A 16,660-nucleotide genomic window follows, 5' to 3' on the forward strand; every position below is an offset into this window, starting at 1 on the left:
TGCACAAGTGTTATAAAGAAAGGTTGAATGGGCAACCGGGTGGCTCAGTCGGTTGAACCTCTGGCTCTTGGTTTTGACTCAGGTCATGATCTCATAGGTCATGGGATCCAGGCCCACGTCAGGCTACACACTCAATGGAGTCTGCTTGAAGATTCTCTCCCTCTGCACCTCCACCACTATCTTCCTCTCTCTCTCAAAAAAATAAATCTTAAAAAAAAAAAAAAAAAGTAAAGAATAGTTGATGCTACCATGTGACTTTGGAAACCATCACCTTTCTCATGTTACATAGAGTGAAAGAGTGAGAGATCCTACAGATGTATCAGTCTTCCCTACTAGTCTTTCATACTGCACAACACACACGTTAACAACACCAAAGATCTAGTTAGTCGTGCATGTTTCATTTCTGTGGTTCATTATTGTTGTGTTGGTGATGTATACAGAAATCATACACCAGCTGTGCAGTATCAAGACACAAATAGCAGCAGTGTGGCAGCTAATGTTTATTAGACCTTTACTGTGAGTAGTGCTACTCTATAGTATATTTTTACAAGGTATAATTTAATCCTTTTTCCTAACCCCATAAGTATTATTATTCTTATCTCCATTTCATGGATGAAGAACCCCAAGAAGAACAGGAAGATTAAGAAACTTGTTCAGGGTAATATAGCTAGTAAGTGATAGAGCAGGTTTCAAACCCCAATGATCTGATGCAAGACCCCATGTCTTAGACACTCATATAAAATACTTCATGGTTGGGGCCCTTGGGTGCCTCAGTTGGTTAATCATCTGTTTTTGGCTTAGGTCATGATCCCAGGGTCCTAGGATTGAGCCCCATGAGGGGCTCCCTGCTCAGTGAGGAGTGTTCTTCTCCTTCTCCTTCTGTACTTCCCCCTGCTTATGCTCTCTTTCTCAAATAAATAAATAAATAAATAAATAAATAAATAAATAAATAAATAAAATCTTTAAAAGAAATGCTTCATGGTTAAAATAATTCCTCAAAATTAACCATTACATTTTCTCATTTTTTACCATTAAGATAATCTCAAAAAAAAAAGTATTATTCATTCAGGTATATATTGAGTACATTCCAGGCTTTTGAAATACAGAAGTGCAGAAGATAGTCTTCACCCCATGACATTTTTTTTGGGGGGTGGGGGGGGTTGTTTTTGCTATGCTAATGGAGTCAAATTAAAAGGAAGTTCACATTTACTAATAAAGGCTACCATTTAAAAGAACTAACCATTATATTCTTCCTTTCTATGAATTAAATTAAGGCTAAACATATTTACTTATCTATAAATTAATTCAATCTAATAAATTTGAAAGATGTACTAAAGGATTATGTTCAAGGCACTCAGATAAGCATTGTTAATTTTTTTTTTTTTTAAAGACTAGAAGAAAGGACACCTGGGTGGCTCAGGGCATAATTCCAGGATCCAGGATCAAGTCCCACATCGGGCTCCCTGCGGGGAGCCTGCTTCTCCCTCTACTTATGTCTCTGCTTCTCTTTCTCTCTCTGAGACTCTCATGAATAAATAAATAATTTTTTTTTTTTAAAAAAAAGACTAGAAGAAAGTTTGGCTCTTTCAGGCTTAAGTGACTTTCTCTCTCTCTCTCTCTCTCTCTCTCTATATATATATATATATGTGTGTGTGTGTGTGTGTGTGTGTGTGTGTGTGTGATGGGACAAGAATATTAACATAGCATAGTTCCATTTTTTTCTTCCAAATAACTTGTAGTCCATTGTATTGCAGCCAATGACCCTTTGTCCTAAATAATATAAGCATCAACAAATATTGTCATCTAAGGCAATTAAGTTTATCCTCCAAACTATTTTTTGTTTGTTTTTTCTTTATTTATGAGAGACACAGAGAGAGAGAGAGAGAGACATGGGCAGAGGGAGAAGCAGGGTCCTTGCAGGGAGCCTGATGTGGGATTCGATCCTAGGACCTCGAGATCATGACCTGAGCCAAAGGTAGATGCTCAACCACTGAGCCACCCAGGTGCCCCCAAACTATTTTGTGAAAGCAAAACTACCATCACACCTTTCAAAGAAGTTGGGCCTTTCCACCATCTGGCCATAGTACGATTGTGTCTCCTGATTCCTTTACAGTTGAGCAAGTCATAAAGTTCTGGCCAATGAAGTATCAGCAGAATTGATGGTGTGTTTTTGAGGCTGGAGCATTGAATTGCTGAACACCACCCTTTGCCTCCAGAACAGGGACTAGCCACTTGGATGTCAGCTTGGATCCTTGAGTGTCCACAAAGGACACAAGCCCTCCTTTTCCTTACCAGCCCATATTGGATATACACAGTGAATAAGAAGTATTTTGTTCTTTAAGCAATTGTGATTTAGTACCTATTTGTTATTGTAGCATAACCTAGTGTATTCTGACGAGGATTCAAGCTTACATTGAATGTATGAATTCAATTTTTATGTTCTATTAGCTGCCCTAAGCTCTGAGGAGACAGCAGTCTGCACATCAAACCAAGTTCCTGCTTTCTTAGAGCCCCTTGTAATAGAAATACATTGGAGTTTTTTTTTTAATAGAACAGTAATAAACCCAAAGCATTATATTATTGCTGCTGGAATCCCTTAGGATTTTTATAAACCAAGAGTTACAAATTGATCACTCATGTGGCTGTATCCTGCTCAACTATTTTGTCATGCAGGCACAATGTTGCAAAAGACAAAGGACTATAGCACTATTTTTTTTGGCTCATCCAGTTGCATTAATTCAAGATAACTAAGCAACTGGGTGTTCAAACCATGATTCAGGCAATACTCCTAAAGATACACATTTCAAATACAGTATCTACGTACATGCACATTTGTTTATGTGAAACAGAGAAAAGTCTATTCATTAGAACCCTGCCCCGTGGAACCCACATTTATTCCAAAGAAAAGCCCAATGAAAATAACTGGAGGTAAAAGCCAAAGCTCTCAGAATGCTTAAATAGCCAAGAATTTTCAGCAAATCACCCTCTATAATAGAAAGTGAGATAGAGAGATAGAGGATATAACAAGGAGAAAACCAGGAGGGAGAAAGAAAGTGGTGGGGGACAGAGAGGCAGAGACACCTATATATTAGAGGTTCAGGAAGAAGACTGAGAACAAATGTCCAAAGGGGATTTCTTGGTAGAAAACTATATCCTATGGAGTGAGACTCCTTATTTTCTCTCTAAATGATCGTAAAAGTCTTCTTAAAAATAAAAAAAAAAAAAACCTGACATATATTTTGTGGGTTTCTTTTTAATATTTTTATTATTTATTTATTCATGAGAGACAGAGAGAGAGAGGCAAGAGACACAGGCAGAGGGAGAAGCAGGCTCCATGCCGGGAGCCCAACATGGGACTTGATTCCGGGTCCCTAGGATCATGCCCTGGGCCAAAGGTGGTGCCAAACCGCTGAGCCACCCAGGCTGCCCTATACTTTGTGTTATTAAGTTACCTGGGAAACCCACTGAAGGAGTCAACTCTCCTATCCAGGCATAAAGTACCAGGAGAAAATCCCTCATTTTCCTGATTACCACATTTCTCATTTCTTAGCATTAGAAATAAAAGCTCTCCGGGGTGCCTGGGTGGCCCATTTGGTTAAACATCTGACTTTGGCTTAGGTCATGGTCCTGACCATGGTCCTGAGATGAAGCACACTAGGGGCTCAGAAGGGAGTCTACTTTTCCCTCTGCCTTTCCCCCTACTCATGCTCTCTCTCACTCTCTCTCTCTCAAATAAATGAATAAAATCTTTTTTTTTTTTTTTAAGAAAAGACATCTTACTTCAGCTTAAGAACAGTCGACTTAATAATGATTTGGCTAATTTTAATTCACAAATATACAGGACAAAAATTTGAGGCATGCAACACTTTGTCTATGCATATTTCTAAAATGAAAAACAACTAAAGGAATTTAAATATATTACATCTGGACTAAGAAACATGCCAAGTTTCAATCTGATCCAAATTAAAGTGGTTTACATGTACACCATTTAAATCACATTTCTTGAAATAACACATTTTGGTTGTGATTTCCCAACCCTGATGTTTTTTCTTGTTTCATTTCAATTGGCTAATGAAAATGGAGGCATGGATGAAAGGATCATTGTCAGAGCACCTTCTCTCTATATGCCTTCTGTAGCACTGAAGCCCAATTTCTTTTTATCTGTAGTCATTGGGGCTACCTATCAGTTGGCTGAAAACATCTATTTTAAATCGTGATCATGAGAAGGCAATATACCTTTTCCCTTGGCTAAGTAATAATGTTACCCTATCTTTCTCCCATTTGTGTATGTAAATCATTTGTGTTATTTTACAATTTTTTTCTAGGACTCACCTGAAATTTTCCAATCTACCAAGCAGTCCTATGTGCCCTATACCAGATAGACAGCAATATGCCTAGCTTGTCAGTCTTATTTTTGGGGCCTAAATGATGTGTATATACTTGCCTTATTTCTCTGTTCTATATCTGCATTGCTTCAAAATATATTGAAGCTAAGAGGAAGAAAAGCATGATGAAGAGAAAGCAGATGAGGTACAATAAGAAAACAGGAGTTATAATAATAGATAAATATCAACCATCAAGGTTATATATAATATATAAATATACCATATAATATATAATAATATCATATGTAATAATATATAATATATGATAAATGATGTAATATATAATATATATAATATATATAATATATAATAATGATGATGCTATTGTATTAATACCCATTTCGGGGGGGACTCTTTCTATATACCAATCCCTGGCTGAGCCTTTACATTCAGTGCCTCATTTAATACTTACAAAAGTGCTAACAGATCTATATTTCAGTGATCTCTACTTTATGGATAGAAATTCAAATTTCAGAGAAATATTTGAACTAATCTCACACTTCTAATAAGGTTGAAGGACTATGATTCATACTTATCTTTTTGATTCCCAGAACCTAAGCTCTAATCAAACAAATATAGGTAAGCAATATTAGCAAGAAACAATATAATTTACATAATAAAGAGAAAAGACCAAGCAAACAAAGTTGAGCCTGATGTCAAGTTTGAACATGAATTGTAAACCATCAAGTCATACAGAGGAGGCACTATTTTGACTCTAAACTTCCTTTTACTATCTAGTAAAGTTAAGAAGAGAAAAGTTATTTCTTAAAAATCCATAGCATCCATAAGGTAAAAAACAAAACAACAGCAAAGAAACAAATAAAAAAGCCAAGCTACTGCTCAATAGAGAATAAGAATCATTAATAGTAACAGAGAATGAACAGAGGCTAAATCATTTTCTGTAAAACTAGTGATGCTTAGTTCTATATTTGGATCTGGATACATAAGGCAGAATTTTCAGGAACTGAAAGAAAAGGGAAATGGAAGACAAAATTTTTCTCAGGCTGGAAGGAAAGATAACCTTCATGCAGAAGGCTACCCCATTTTTCACCTCTAGCAGCCTATCTTCACAATTACTTTATCAATTATAATTCCTCATTGCTTATCTTGTCTGTCTTCCAGGCAGAAGAAAAAGAAAGAATAAGGTCATTTCTTTTGTTCTTCCACTTCTCATCTCTTTATTCTTCCTTTAGAACAAAGAGAAATTTGAAACAACAGCTTCTTTTTCTTCTCTGTAATCAAAGTAATAAACAAACTGTTATGTTAGAGACCAAGTTGTCTCTTTATTACAAGAAAATGAACATATATTATAAGCACATAAAGGTCATGAGAATGACTGCTTTGATGATAATTATAAAAACAATAATATGAGTTCTAGGGTTCATAAAACTCGTACATCCATAGTTGTTTTCATCATCACTGTTGCCTAATCCCAATGGTTCAAGCCAGAAATGAAGACTGTCTTTCCCCTCTCCCTTTCCAAAAAATCTCACATCCTATCACTTTCTATTAATTTGACTTCCTGTCTATGCCTGAAATCTGACCATTCTCTCCCTCTTTATTCAAACACCTTGTTTAGGCTGCCATCATCTTCCATCTAAACTATGGTAGTACTTTCCTATGCCTTCAAATGTGCACCGCCCACCCATCTGTCCCCCCTCTGTAGCAACAGGGGATGTGTGTTTGACATGCATGTTGATCATGCCACGCCTGTATTTAAAAACCTCTTTGTGGTTCTCCATTGTGCTTAAAATAAAGCCCAAATTTATGACCATGGTTGAGAGGGTTCTGCATCAGCTGGCCCCTGTCTACTCCTCTGGCCTCATCTTTTACAATACTTTTACTCTTGACTCCCGCTGCAGCCTTCTCTTAGGTCATTGAATGGGACAGGGAAATTTTTCCAGGTAGTCTTCTGCCTCAAAAGAGATCAAGTCCCCCTGGTACATGCTCTTGCAGCCCTCAGGATATCATCTATACAGTCTTAACCAGCACTCTAAATAACTATTTCTGGAATTGCTTGCTTGATACATGCTTCATCTCCTTACTAGAGTTATCATGAGAACAAGGAAAACTAGTATCTTACTTACTACTGTATCTTCAGAATTGGGTATATACAGTACCTGGCATACAGCACACACTCAAATGTTCGCATAAATAAGTGAATGATAATAGATCAATCAAAAGTAAAATATGAGTTCACTATCAAGATGGCATGTACAATAGCTGTTTTTCTCTAGAAATAAGTAGATGGTGTGCCTTCCCCAGTACCTTTTAAGCTAGTTCTTTTGGTAACCAATAGCATGTTTTTATAAAGTGGTGACATACTCAGGATGACTACCTCGTTCTGTGTAGTCAATTAGTATGAAACTAAGTCAAGGAAATTGGCCCATACATTGTTTAAAATAATACATACCTACATCTAAATTTCTGTCGGACTTTTTTTTTTTTTCTCTAAAAGAGAAGAAATGAAACTGTCTTAAATTTTCAGCCCTGGTTCTCAGTATTTGATATCTGAATGTGATCTGATGATAGAACTCACAACTGATCCCTGAAGAATAAAGTCTACAAATGTTAAAAATCAAAAGAAAGCACTTAGAATTTCATTACATTAAACCTAGAAGAGACCCTCCACCAAAACCTGCTAGTTCAACCTCTCTCCTCTAGAGGAAATAAAAGAGACTTAAGAAAGGGAAGAAGCTTACCCAAGGGAATATGTTGAGTTTAGGGGCCTGGGGGACATCAGAACACAAGTCTCCTCATTTAATGGCTCTCTGTCTCTCTGCCTCTCTCTCTCTCTCTCTCTCTCTCTCTCTCTCAGTCAGCACTATCCAGTAGCACTTTCTGTAATCCTGGAAATGTTCTATGTCTATGTCAGCCAAGATGGTAGCCACTATCCACATGTAAGTATTAAGCATTTGAAATGTGGCCAGTACAACCGAGGCAATGAAATTTTAATTTAATTTAATCTTAATTAATTTCAATTTAAGTAGACACATATGGTTTGTAGATACTGTATTGGATAGCACAGTCAGAAAATATGCCAGCTAGGTCCAGGAAAATAAAACCAGTGACATCAAATAATTTCCTGTAAGCCGGAAGAAAGATCTTAAATTACCTGACAGTAACCTTCCAGGACAAGGATAACATAGAAACAAGGACACAGAATAAACTTGGTTTCAGTTAACAGAAACTAACACAAAAACAATAATAAAGAAGATGTATGATTTCTTACAATTGAGAGTTCGCAAGTAGGGTTTACCTCCCAAACTCCATGGGTTTGATTCAGGAACTCCACTAAGCCTTCAAGGACCTAGCTCATTTTCAACTCTCTCTCTCTGCCTTTTAAGCTGTCCATTCTAAGGCAGGCTCCTCTCCATGGATCAAACGTAGCTGCCAACAGCTGTCTGGGCTATGAGCTTCTTCACCAACATAAGGGCAACAGAAAGGAGTGTTTTGAGTTCTGTCAGATGAGCAAGGAAGAGTCTTTCTGAGCTTCCCCAAGCAAACTACTTCTATCTCTTTAGTTTAACTTGGGTCACTTGCTGTTCCTTGTTATCAACTGAGCCAATTACCTTGGCAGGGAGAAAAGACCACATCGTTAGGCTTAGAGCCATACCACATAGCATATGCCCAAATAGAGAAAGAGATCAGCTTCCCCCAGAAGAGATGCATGCAGAAAGGCAGGTGTGGTCCTTAAAGAAAAATTAGGATAATAATGAGAAAAAGGGAGTGAATATTAAAGATTATTATATTTAGTGTTTTTATATTTATTTAGATTATATTTAGTGTTGACTAAAGCTAATAATGTTTTCATATGTGTTTTTTTGGACTGAAGTACTTTGATTTTTTTTCCTACTTATAAAGTTTTAAAGAGCAAAATTCAACCAAGTAAATTTGCTTCATTAAATGATTCATGAATCTGGCAGCATCTCATCTAACAAGTGGAGGGGAACTCCAAGGAGATGTCCAAAATGGAAGGTTTTATAAAAAGGAGGGTGGGGCAAAGAATTTACCAGCAAAAGAAAAGGAAGGATTATATCAAGCAGCAATCACTTTCCCTTAGGGAAAGGGCAGGGGGTCTTTTTAGGTAGATTAACTCATCTTCCTACCGGGTGAGATGGAGAAGGCCTCTATGACAGATTACCTCATTGATGCTGACTGTTAATGCTGACCATTGATTCCTGACTCCGTTAAGACTGCGTTTCTGGGAAACGTTGAAACTGCAATTAGATTAGGTATTAAGCCCTGGTTTGATGATTTGGTCTAGCAAAATGACTCCATCCTGGGTCTATGGGGTTTTTTTGTTTTGTTTTGTTTTTTAAATGAACACAATACGTTCATTTTTTTAAGATTTCTTTTTTATTCATTTATTTATGAGAGACAGAGAGAAAGACAGGCAGAGACATAGGCAAAGGGAGAAGCAGACTCTCTGCAGGGAGCCCAATGGGGGACTCAATCCTGGGACCCAGGGATCATCACCTGAGCCAAAGGCAGATGCTCAACCACTGAGCCACACACACATCCCTACGTTCATAGTTTTAAAAGGCAGAAAACTCAAGATCTAAACAGAAAAAATTTAAAGTCATCTATAATCTATCACAAAAGTTACCAGTATTCACATTTAAGTGGACATAAATCCTTTTCCAAACATCCTCATTTCATTTTGTTGTCTTTCTAAAAATTGTACTTTAATATATTATACATTTTATGATTTGCTTTTTTCTTTGAAAGTATCACATTTTCTGATGTCAGTAATTATCCCTTTAAAGATGACCTTAATCTACATAACCAATGTAAAGTACTTTCCTTTCTCTAAATATTCCACATCTCTTTGTTGCTTGTAAACTGTGGTTGAATTTACTTTTGTGCCAGTAAATTTCCTGCTATGCAAGACAAAGAATTAACTGTAGGAATGTTTTTCTTTTTCTAAAGGATCCCACCTGATACCATTGGTTAACTACAACAGACAAACATAAATCCTCTTTGCCTGGTGTGGGCTTAAATTCCATTAAGTTTTCTTGACACCCTAAGTTTGCATCTAATTTGTCTTCAACTAAATTTCCTTTCCTGTCTTTGTCTTAGTATCAATATGGTGGCTGATTATCTTTTTTTTTTTTTTTTGGTTTGAATTTTAATTATGGAAAAGATATCTTCCAGAAATAGGAAAAAAATACAGAAAAATAGAAGTGTATATGTGTATTTCTGTATCTACATATAAAAATAATCCGTATCTCCTTGAGCCTCCTTCCTTCGACTTCTTTATTTTTTGACTTTGTCAGTAAAACAATATAATAGAAATGCTACAATTGGACTCTGGATTTCAGCCACATCACTTACTAATTGTTAGATCATATGCAAATAACTTCCCTTAAATTGCCTCATTGATACCTAATGCAAAAGATTATTATTAGGATTTGTACTAGAGTGCCTGACATTCTAAGTCTATAAACTCTTAAAATTAACTTCGAGTAATCTGTATCACTAAGATTTAGCTCTAAATTTTTAAAAGATTTTATTTTGAGAGAGAGGGAGAGAACATGAACGGAAATGGGGAAAGGGCAAAGGGAGAGGGAAAGAGAATCTCAAGTAGACTCCACACCCAGTGCTGAGGGAAGAGCCCAGTGTGGGGCTCAATCTCATGACCCTGAGATCATGACCTGAGCTGAAATCAAGAGCTGGATGCTTAACCAACTGAGCCACCCAGATGCCCCTAGATCTATATTTCTAGATGTTTCTCTATGCTTTTGGAGATTCAATGTTTTCTGTGTGAAATATTCTGTTCCTCCTTCCAATTCTCCCTGCCTTTCTTCTTCCCCTTCCATCTCCTAAATCAACTCACTTTTTTAGATTTGGTTTTGATATTTCATTCTCCATGGAGTATTTCTTGGCTTCCCAAGTTTACACTTGATCTTAGCCAAAAGGCCAAGAAGCTGTTGGCTTCCCAAATCTAGACTGGACACTCTTCCTCTGCAGTCCTATAAGATTCAATGTCAAGTGCATTTGCTCCAGCATATTTGTCTATTCATATATTTTTTTCATAGTTGTCTATTCATTTGTCTCGCCACTAGACTATCTTTCATCTCTCTATCTTCAAATAAAGCATTTGCCTTTCTGTTTATCAAACATATTATGCCTTTTTTGGCTCCCAGCTTTTGTACATCCCATTCCCTCTTTCTGGAACATTCTTACAATCCTATTCTCTGTCCAAATGACTCTTTTTAATTCCTTTAATTTCCTGTCCTTATCATTTTCTGTTTGAAAATACACAATAGTTTTCCAACGCACAGGATATAATGTCTGATTTTGTTTTGGAACCATAGACTATATGCCCAGCATAACCAATTTATACCCCACATTTCCAACCTAGGTATCATTCTAGTCTTCCCTACCCACTCCTACACTCTCCATACTCCAGTCGTTCTGATCTTCTTTCAGTAACACATTCAGATATTCATTCATCCAACAAGTATTCATTCAATGAACAAGGTTCAAAGAACAGAGCTCAAGAATTGAACAAGATAATCATTACGCCATCTTGCATCCTTCAAATACCTTCCAGATGCAGGGCCTTTGTACATGCTATAGCCTCCTGTTTTATTTATCACTACTCACTCACCATCTGGCAGTGTACCTAGCACATAGTAGGTGCTCAATCAATATTTATAGAATAGATGAGTAAATGAAAATGTGAGTGAATGAATAAACATAGCCATTTCTCATTTATTCATGTTTTAGGTGTTCTATGAATTTGCAGCAATATTCTGAGCAAGCGGTTGGCAGTGGGCTGAGCAGGGAGGAGGCAGGGAAGAATTTCAGATGATGTGTCTGTGTGTGTATGGGTGTTTGTGTGGGAATCTGAGTCTGAGAATGCCTAAATGTGCATCACCAACCACATCCCAGTGCCAGAGAGAAAGGCTTTTTGCACTACTTCTTGTTTTCTCTCATCTACCCTTTTGTCCTTTTCTCCTAACACACCATATTGACAGTAGGCCTTCCCCACTCTTGGTTTCCACCCTCACATTCAGGTTTTTTCATACTGTAATGGGGACCATGTGATATCTCTGGGAGTCCCAGCTTAGAGAGGAGAATCTAGCAGTTACTAGTTTAGAGTAGAAGAGAAGGGAATAAGAAAAAGGAGTTGAAGGGAAACTTGGATGTGACTCTAAGGGGTAGAATATATTTGAGCATGCCCCACTTGGATGCCCCAAACCAGAGATTCCAGTCTTGACTGTGAACTACAATAAACTGGGGAGTTTTAAAATCTCTAAATGTCAAGACCTCCACTCCAAATCAATCACACCAGGATTGCTGGAGCTGGGACCCAGGCAACAGTATTTTTCAAAGCTTCTTGTGTGTTCCAATTTGCAGCCAACTTTGAAAATGACTGTACTAAAACAAAAACTTACTGCAGTGGGCCTCTGGTCACTATAGCAACTCCAGAAATATGATTTCTGTTAATTAGTTGCCAACTACAAGGCATGTTCTCTGTGTTTAACCAATTTAAGGTTAGCCCAATACATGCATCTTTATTGAATGCTTACTAAGTGCTTGATATGATCATAGTTACCATGTAAACCTCTATTTTATTAATTTGGATTTTATTCCTAGTTCTTATTTAACTGTATAGATTATGTGAAACTTAGGTTTTCTAAGCAAGAAATGGTTAGTAACTTCATGGTTGCCTCCCTTATATATATCACCCATTCCTGATTTTCAGTCATTGAGCCACAATCCCTTGGGCTAACTGGTAGTTTGAGGAATCTCCCATATGGCTCAGGGCAGCCCCATTCCCTGGCCATGATCAGAGATGAGCACAAATGTTAATTTGTGCCAATGATATGTGAGGAGAGATTTGTAAAGACACTTCTCCATTCCTCTAAGACAGATTCAGGAAATGATTTTGTCTTTTTGTTCAGACCTGAACGATGAAGCAGGTCATTGACTCAAAGTCATTAACAGGCACTTGGAGATCCTAAAGGGTTGCCAGCCTAGCACGAGGCTGATACCATAGAGAGCCAAGTGTACACATGGTAAGAAATGTCCTTTACTTAATCAAACCACCTTAAAGTCCATACAATATTAGACTTACCATGTGATTAGTTTCAGGCACTTTGAGGGCTTTCGTTACTTACAACCAAAAGGATCCCAATTAACAGAGCATTCCTACAATATTGGAGATATAAAACTAATAATATCCCAAAGATTATTTAATCCAATCTCATATTTTAAAGATTTTATTTATTTATCTGAAAGACAGAGAGGGTACAAGCAGTGGGGGGCAGGGGGGAAGGGCAGAGGGAGAAGGAAAACCAGTCTCCCTGCTGTCAGGGAGCCTGACACAGGGCTTGATCCCTGGAGCTTGAGATCATGACCCAAGCTGAAAGCAGACACTTAACTTACTGAGCCACCCAGGTGCTCCCAAACTCATATTTTAAAAATAAGATTAAGACCCAAAGCACTGAAATGACTTCTGCAAGATGACACAATCTACCTTGCCTTATGTTACTTAGAATTGGGTCTCAATCACCAGTGTCCTCATTGCCAATCTGTTGTTCATTCTACTGAACTAGAAAGTTATCTTCATTGTGAACATTCACTTTAATTTTCTAGTGTTGCTAAATTAGTTATGATGACCCTAATTTTTAAAATGTCATCAAATTTCCTCAGAAGGAACTCTCTCTAGAAATAGATATTCTCAGCACTCTCTTAAAAGACATACTCAATGCATGTAGATATCATCTGAGTTTTAAATGTAGACGTCATAAAAAATATGTAAAACTGTTGAAAATATGTATCACACAACCCACCCCCAACCAAAAAAATATTTAAAAGTTCTATCCAGCTAGGCTGCCTCAGTAAATTATGTTGCTGAATATATAAAATACTTGAATCTAAATTTAAAAATGCTCCCCCCTCCCCTTGATTAACCAGATTGTCCCCTCCCCTATATATAGGAACACTATGTGCCTGAGCCCACTTGCCATCTGTCACCACATTTTCCAAACTTCGCTTCCACCCCCTCCTCTTACACAATCTTATCACATAAAAATATTAGATTTCAGGGATTTGTATAATTTCATTAAATTTTCTGAGCCAAGTAAAAATAGAGGAAGTATTGGTATATCAAACTGACTCAGTTTTTGAGAGCCCAACATATATCTGTGGTAGCCAGTGATGCCTTTAAGCAGAATTTATATGGCCAGGAATAATAAGTTTTTTTTCCCCTTATTATGACATCTCATATTAGGAATTTGCAGATGTTCCCCATGTTGCAGAGAGGAATTTGGAGAGCTTCCAGAGAATCCTGACTCATATACCATCCTATTGCTTTGTTTATTACCTTTTATAAAGTTTCGTGAGTTTTCTCAGATTAGAAAAATACTTATAAGTCAATTGGGGTTTATCCGTATCACGGCTTCCCCATATCCTGCCCTCCTCCCCACCACAGTTTGAGAAATGATTTTTAACCATCTAAATACAGGGTACTTCTATTCACACAAGTGCTTACAACAGAGACTTAAGAGTCTTCCTTGGTTGCTCTCTTTTCTGCTTCTCACTTACAATCCTTCAGAAACCCCAACCAGTGCTTTTGTTTCCAGACCACACACAAGGTCTTTCAGGAATAACATGGAGACTGGCTATAAAGTATCAAGTGTACTACACAATGAGGAACAGTTAGGGATGGCCCTCTGAACTTAGTTCTTTCCTGCTTCTCTGCATATGTAGGAGAAAAGAGGCTTGTAAGGAGCATCCTGTTATGTCTGCCCAGCACCCCTCTTTCTCCCATCCCTAACCCTGGTGGTACTGAAAGCTTCATCAGCCACAGTGTCCCAAGTATTCTCTGATCACAGGGGTAATCACATGACTCAGGCCTGCTCAATCAGGAATTCCCAGAATCTGTCAACAGAAATTGGTCTAAATGTGGGCATATTACCCAAGAAGAACACTAGGGAGAAAGAGGTTTACTTCCCATATGACACAAACTTGTGGCTACTGGTGGCCATTTCTGTCTGAAATAAGGAAAAAGTCTGCCTGTGGCAGCAGGGAGTACAGGCCCACTCAGATGAGAAAGAGACAAATGAGGAACAAAAGATGGAAAAGCAGAAGGAAGGAGGAGAATAGGAATAGACTAAATCAGGGGTCAGCAAACTAAAGTCTGTCTCCTGTTTTTGTAATTTAAGTTTTATCTCAAGACCAATACACCCATTTTTTAAAATGTATTATCTATAGCTGCTTTTAGGCTACTATATTATAGTATGGTTGAAGCAGATACCATACCTGAGAATGCCCAAACAAGGACACATTAAAGATCTTGATCTTTTCAAAGATTTTATAATTTACTGAATGGCCAGAAATGCAAGTATATATTTATAGCAAAGTAAGATAATGGGAAAAATAAAAATACAGAATTAGAAAGAACACATACAATCTAACCACAATACCAATGGCAACAGTGAGGATAATATTAATGATGAAGACAACTACCATTTATTGACTGACTATTACCTTGTTACTTAATGTATATTCACTCATCCTCCAGACAACCTTGCAAAGTGAATATATCAGTCAGGATAGGGTACGTTTTGCTGCAGTAATAAACAAGCCCAACATCTCATGCCCCATATCCATGGTGGATCAGGGAAAGACCCTGCTTATTATTGACAGCCAAGACCCCAGCTAATAAAGGTTCCTTCTCAACACATTTCCATATTTGACTCACTTAAGAAGGAGACCATAGCAAATGACACACTGACTAAAAAATATTCACAAATGAAACACATCACTTCCACTCAGATTTTATTAGCCAACACAAGCCATAACTATGCGTAAATTGAAAAAAAAAAAAAAAAACTGGTGAAATGTGTTCAGAGGGAGAAGATCTGGAAATATTTAGAGAATGCCGGGAATGTTTACCCAGATAGGTGTTATGAGTCCTCACCTTTGCAATGAGAGAACTTGGGAGACTTCCTCAAGCCACAGCTAACAAATAATAGTGTTTGAATTGAACCTGAGTCAGTATGACTTCAAATTCCACGTTCTTTTATGTTGTACTTTGTCCATATCTTTACTCATCAGCTTTGAGGTGGAAAATATTAGTTTGGCAATGAAAGGAATAGTAGGTTGCACGATGGAGGACCAAGAAAGATAACTAGGCCTTGATGAGCTTGGAAACAGAAATCACTTGAACTTTTTTGATAAGGACATTTACAATAATCAGTGTTTAAGCAAGATATGGATGGTGGTTTTGACTAGAGAATTGGACTCAGGATGGGATGGTTGAGGGGAGAGAAGGGCGACAGAGAAGCAGGAATGAGATAATACAATTAAAAACGAACAAGGGACCAAGGGAAAAAGAGAGAGAGAGAATGAGTAGTCATAAGGGAGATTTTAGACAGAGACCATTCCTGTTCTTGAGTACCTGAAGTATAATTCTTTCCTAAAAGGCTCAGGTTCAAATATTTATGAGACAGAGTTACTATTCCTTTTAGAGGCTTGTCAAGTGTAAAAGAGGAGGAAAAATCTGTTTGTGAAGGGAGTTTACAGTATACTTAAAGTTTATTTTAAAAATAAATAGGACTTGATAGATAGGGCAATAAACAACAGGCCCCACCAGTAACCTGCCAGGAGCACTAACAGGAAGCATCTGTAGGCTGCCAAGAGCCAGAAATAAGAATGAACAGTTCTTGCTGTCAGAGAGTCACAGGAACATTCACAAACAAAGAGAGTATTTGGGGTGCAGCATTTCGAAGCCAAGTTACTCTGTCATGAACACACTCACAGTTTATGTGGAATACACCCACACAGGTAAAGTCACATCTGACTCAGATGTTGCTGGCTCCCTTTGTTATGAATTCCAGGTTTTGTTTCACTTTGAAATTGTGATGGGGCATACAAGAATATGCAGACCTTTAGAAAAACTTAATATCGTAAGGTTATTAAACTTTTTATGACCTCAATAATTAGGAACATGTGACCAGAAAAGGGTCTATGTGTTTTACTCAAATATTTATCTTTTTAATTATTTCTGTTTATTTAATATATACAGGTGTGGCTCATTATTTATGTGTGTTCACTATGCTGGGCAGGATTGCAGGACCTGGGGTGAAGAAGAGAAATGATCTTTCTCTTCATGGAAACCTCTATTTTAGTGAAGAAGAAAAATGAGGAAACAAATCAATGAGATGATTAAAGACTGGGGCAGGTGTGCCTGGGTGGGTTAGTTGATTAGGCACCTGCCTTGGGCTCAGGTCACCATCCCAGGGTCCCAGGATTGA

Source organism: Canis aureus, chromosome 19 (genome assembly GCF_053574225.1).
Source record: "Canis aureus isolate CA01 chromosome 19, VMU_Caureus_v.1.0, whole genome shotgun sequence".
Classification (NCBI taxonomy): domain Eukaryota; kingdom Metazoa; phylum Chordata; class Mammalia; order Carnivora; family Canidae; genus Canis; species Canis aureus.